This window comes from Furipterus horrens, unplaced genomic scaffold, assembly GCF_987537825.1.
Source record: "Furipterus horrens unplaced genomic scaffold, mFurHor1.1.pri manual_scaffold_6, whole genome shotgun sequence".
NCBI lineage: Eukaryota > Metazoa > Chordata > Mammalia > Chiroptera > Furipteridae > Furipterus > Furipterus horrens.
Genome location: NW_028327176.1, coordinates 153,133,571 through 153,139,570, shown reverse-complemented (window position 1 = coordinate 153,139,570; position 6,000 = coordinate 153,133,571).

The following is a 6,000-nucleotide window of genomic DNA, read 5'->3' as shown; positions in this document are numbered from 1 at the left end:
GTCCCTGACTAAATACTCAGGTATTGCATATTTAAAAAATTTTTGTGGCACACCAGTTGAAAATTGCTGATATAGTTTAATGACAGGATTTGGTAAACTTTGGCTATAAGGTTAATTAATGTACTAGGTAAAAACTATAAGACTCAATTTCTCACTCGCCTTCTTAGCTATACGCCTCTACTTCACTTTTAGCCCTGGTTTACAAAGCTCTCTCCTCTGACATCATTAGTTACTAAAGAGAGAAAAGAAAAAGATTAATAAGGCTGCAGGTGCTTGTTGACTCCATACATTGTATTTCAGAGAAAACTAGATTTTTTCTTTATCATGTACCCAGGGGGTAAGATGATGAAATCTGTATCCAAAGGGTTTAGAGCACTTAGCCAATGTGATTTCATTGTTTTGTAACAGGCACAATTAACAAGTAGAAAGTAAATAATTTGACTCACATCTTGATTTTAAAAACCCTTCTTTTTGGATCCCCTGACTGTTATGCACATCTCTGGGCTGCCTTTTCATATTGACAACTTTGTGGTTTATCTAGTGTGAGATTCAAAACTATTATAAGACTTTATGTGAACAGTGTATAAAACCCAAGATAAATGATGTTAAAGTTATGGAGTTAAAGAGATGCATTAAAGGGATGATGTTAAGGCTGTGGTTATAGGGTTGGAATGAAAGTTTCTCCTGGTTTGATATATGAGGCCTATCTGGAAAAAGTCCAGCCATTGTTAATATAGCAAGAACAGTTTGTGCAACATCAATGTAACTTGGCAGCCAAGGAGAGTATATTGAAATGTGCATGTGTGAACAATGATGACCTCACTGTACTACTAGTCAGTGGGGGTAGTAGACACCATTGAGTGAGCATGTGTACGGTGTGGCCGTCACATTCAAAATGACAGAGCAAATCTGCATCAAATTTTGTGTTAAGCTTGAACATTCCTCCATGGAAATTATTCAGATGATTCAGAAGGCTGAAGCTATGGGCAGCTGGTGATTGACAGCTTCATCACAACAACATGCCTGCTTAAGCATCATGACTTATGCAGTTTTTTAGCAAAACATCAGATCACCCAAGTAACTCAGCCCCCCTGCAGCCCAGATTTGGCACCCTGTGACTGCTAGCTTTTTCCAAAACTAAAATCACCTTTGAGAGGAAAGAGATTTCAGACTGTTGATGAGATTCAGGAAAATATGAAGGGGCAGCTAATGGCAATTGGGAGAACTGTGTGAAGTCCCAAGGTGCCTACTTTGAAGGGGACTGAAGCGTCATTGTCCCTTATACAATTTTTCTTGTATCTTGTATCTTCTTAAATAAATGTCTCTATTTTTCATATTACATGGGTGGATACCTTCTGGCAGACCTCATAAAGTAAAATATAGAATTGGAGGCAACTCACCCATGAAATTAACATCAAAACATTATCATTTGAAAAATGTAAAAAATTGTGATTAAGAGTCTTCTGCTTCAATTATGTGGACAATTGTTTCAATTCTACACTGTCACTTCTTAATAACAAATTACAAATTGTGTTATATAGTTGTTTTTTCTGTGCTTTGAAACTGAAGACTTGACACTTTAATATTGTTTCTTGTAACTATATCAAGAAGAATGCACACTTAAGAGTTGACAGGGTTCACTAGAGGCCAGAGAGTTTTTCACACTTGTAAAAAGGGTCAATAGAAATATATTCCTCTAAGTTTAAATATCACACGTCCTCTTGTTCAAAGCTTGCTTACGTGCCTGGTACCTACACACCAGAAACCCTGCATGCCAAAGTCAAAACTTTGTCACTGACCCTCCCTGAACTTCTGACAGGAAAGGTCACATATACAAACCATGAAGAAGCAGGAAGCAAGCTCAAATTGCCTTTTTGCCACATCTTAGGAGTTGCAGAGTGATTTGTGTGTGTGTGTGTGTGTGTGTGTGTGTGTGTGTTAGGCAAGCTGGAAGATCACAATGGGGCAATGTATTAACTTCATTATGCTTATGTGGCAAGAAAAAACTGACTGCTGGGCTAGCTGAAGGCACCCCTAACAAAGTCAGCCCAAGTTAAATATATGGAAAACAAGTAAGATTGGTTGAAACATATTAGGCAGCCATTTTCTGCAACCAGAGTCCAAAAGAGTCACATGCTCTTCAGTATTTGTAGACATGATGGACTAGGACAGAGCAAGGTCTCATGGTGAGAAGGGGGTTTAAACAGCAGATTGTGGGGATTCATGGTTGCATTGTCATTTTACTAGACAGGCACTTATTCCTTTTATTTTCGTTCTCAGGGCTATGAACTCTCACTATTTCTCAGAGATGTCCATCTTGCTAGAGGACATTTCAGAGTTCAGATAATGGCCACTCAAATGCACCCTGAGAGAAAAGATGACTTCATATCAAGACATAGCTTTGGGAATACTCTGAGATCAGTGCATGTTTGCATATTAATGAGGGGGAGCAGGTGAACATTAACAAATGGAAGCACACGGCGTGGCTGGTGAGATTGCTAGGGGCTGTGCAGGCCCCAAACAGTTTGCTATTAAGTACAACCTAATGGAGTGATGCTTTAGATTCTACCAGGCATAAATGACCTATAGGAAACTAAGAGCTAGAAGTACTCATTTCATTTCCTCTTTGTAATATAATAGTTCTGCTGGTGTTATAATAGTAATTAGCTATGGGATTATTAAATTGAAATATTGTTAATTTCAGCATAAAAATATATCAGTAAGAAGTTACTAAAATACTAAAAAGTATTCTGATTTTAATGTAGTCCTCTGTCAGAATAACATCATCAAGAGCATAGCTTTAAAGCTGGCTGTGGAGTTAAAGCAGCCTGGGTTCAGGTTGTTCTCTACTATATACTAGTCCGGGGACTATGAGTAAGTTACTCGCCATTTCTGAGGTTCAGTTTTCTCAGCTCTGAAATGGGGATAATATGGTATTCCCCTCATTGTTATAGTATAATCTTATGTTGGTGATTTAGTATTTTAAGCAAAATAGATAGATAAAATTCCGTGTTGAATTTATTTTTTTGCCCAAAGATTTGTAGTTTTTAGAAAGTTGCAATTGTCTAGTACATTTAAAATATCCTTTGATTTATTCAAATCTTGATTTAGGCCCATTCCAAAAACCGATATGTAATCATATAAAGTATTTGCACTATTCTTGTGGTCTGAATTCTGTACTCCCTTCATTTTAAGGAAGTAAATAGTCTTTGTTTGATTACTTTTTCTAAAAAAAAAAAACAGGTAGTGTTTTGCTTTCAATTGTGTTTTTAAAAAGCTAACCTGTTTGGCTGAATTATTGTCAATTACTGGTCTTTATGCTTGTTAATTTTGTGCTTATATATTTTTCTTATCTTATCCCTCCCCCCTCCTCCTCTTTAAAAAAAAAATATACTGAGAATTAATATTATCCTGGTATTTATGGTAAACATGTAATTAACCATCTAAAGTGATATTAGGCCTCTATTGCTTTTTATTATATTTCATTGATTTCAGATAAATGAGTTATAAGTTAACAAAAATATTTTGTATTTTTGATGCTACACAGTTTTAATTTGACATTATAATCATTTTCTTAAGTTTAATTTTTTTGAGATGGGGAAGAAAATAGAAACTGACAAGTCAGCTAGACCCTTTGAGTTGACAATTTGGATTATATTTTAACAGCATAAAAGTTTTATCACATTTGAACCATTACCTTATTGAGTTGTTTTTAAATGATTAGGAGTCTTGATTTTTGAATTTGTGTAAAAAAAGAAAGGGTTGATTTAAAATGGCTGTGTATAAATGGTCTACAGCAGGGGTTGGCAAATTACAGCCTGTGGGCCAAATCTGATATGTGGCTTGTTTGTGTAGAGCCAAAGAGTTAAAAATGACTTTTACATTTTAAAGTATTATAAGAAAAACAAAAAACAAAAGACAAGTGTTACAGAAATTGTATGTGGTCCACAATGCCAAAAGTATTTATTATCTGGTTTTTAGGGGGAAAAGTTTGCTGACCCCTGGCCTAAAGGATTATGCCATACATTTTCTTTTATTTCTATTAATGTTCTCTGTTCCTATTAATGCTGTCCTGGTCCTTTCCAGGGCTCACTGCTGTTTGATTTCCCAGCCTCTGCATGGTGTATGGCTTGAGTTAACAAACATGATGTCATTCCTCATAGAAAAACCTGTGGCTTTTTACTGGTTATTTCACAGCTTATTACAGTAACATTTCAACTCCAGTCTCTACCCTTTATACAAACTGGAGTTCGCCTACCCTGAGCTTGAGTAATTAATCCATAATGTTACTTAAGAGTAATTCTCATTATTGGTTGGTAAAGGAGGTCAGGAAAACTGATATTTGGAATACTGACTAGTCCTTAAAATATATAAACACGTGTTGCAAAGAAATCCTTTTTTTCATAATGAGAAAAAAGGCATGACAGAGCCTCAGAAATTGACCGGTTAAAGAAAAAGCATTTTTGCTTTTAACATAGAGATAAAGAAGGGCAATTTGGTTGTGTGCTGGGAAATTGTAAACTGCTATTTTCCTTGCATCGCCTTTTTTTTCTTAAGTGGAAATAGACATATGAAAAACACAATCCTTTTCCTGCAGGAAAACAGAAAACCAGTTCCCAGTCTCTCTCTCTTTTGGTGGGGCAGGAAACTAGTGGTAATTTACCCCTGCAGAACATGACTTTTGTTTATACCATTTCATGATGGAGAATTCCTTCTGTTAACTGAAGAAAGGCAAAAAATCCAGTGCAAAGTAAAAACAGTAACTAAAAAAAGTATGATCTCAAGCAAAGCAATTTTGAAATAAATAATAATAACTAAAGGTTAGATTAGTATTATAAGCTGTTATCAGACTCTCTCAGGTCTGTGAAAGGTTTTCTCTTCTGGTTTTCTGATAATTTCCTGTTTGTTTTCCAAAAACTAAATGTAATTTTATATACGTATACTATTAAAAAATAAGTTTATTCAGGAATTATTCAAGAATTTTATTCAGGAATAAATTAATTTCATTCTATTTGCAATTCTTCTAAATGTTCAATTATGTTCTCATTTTGACATTGGTCCTAGTAGAAATGCAGAAACGGATTAGATTAACAGTTTTTATGTAGACAGGCAGAGTTTGGACACGTTCTTTAAAAATTCCCTTTGGAGTTTGTGGGAATGGAACAACCAACCACAGAGCCATTCCTGGAATATTTACTCTTGCCTAGTTCTAGAGGATTCTGGATTGTCACATGGCCCTGGAGTAATGCATGGTCTTGTTTCCTCGCTAAGGGGCCCCTTCCCATGGTGCTGGCTGCAGCTCTATGCTGACCTTGGATGGAGAGTGACACCCGCTTCCGGGCTGCCAACTAACAACAACATCCTCTATCCTTCTTTTAAGGAAGCAAATCTCAGGGCATGGATAACTAGCCACAGGAAGTCATGAAGAAAGGCAGAGAGTGGAACAAAATGAAAAAACAAAGCTATTTTGCTAACTTCAGGAATAATACCATAAAGCTGCAGGTTCTGATTTATCCCATTTACTGTCAGAGAAACTTTTTGTTACGGAATGTATAATTGCCCCAGCGGCCATTCATTTCCTTTAGTACACAGTGCCATATAACAACAAGCACAGCCCTAGCCCTGAAATCAAGAGACCTGGATTTGAGCTATGTAGTAGTTTTTTAAATGATAGTACATACACCTGAAGATGTATGTTCTCTCTCAGCTTCAAGCTCACCATTGATTAACACCCTCTCTTAAACTTGCACTCTATGTTCTAGACTCCTTTGCTGAAGGGTTGATGGGAAATTGGAATTTTGGAAAGAAGCTGCATCACCCATATTTTGTCCCCTGCACCACACATGTAAGCACACACACACACACACATGTATACATGCATGTGCACACATACACAGCTTCTAGCCCTTCAAGCATTACTGGCTTATTACTGTTTAGAATAATGCCTGCTGCATGGTATGTACTCAATAGTTGTCAGCTACTATTGTGATTGCTGTTATT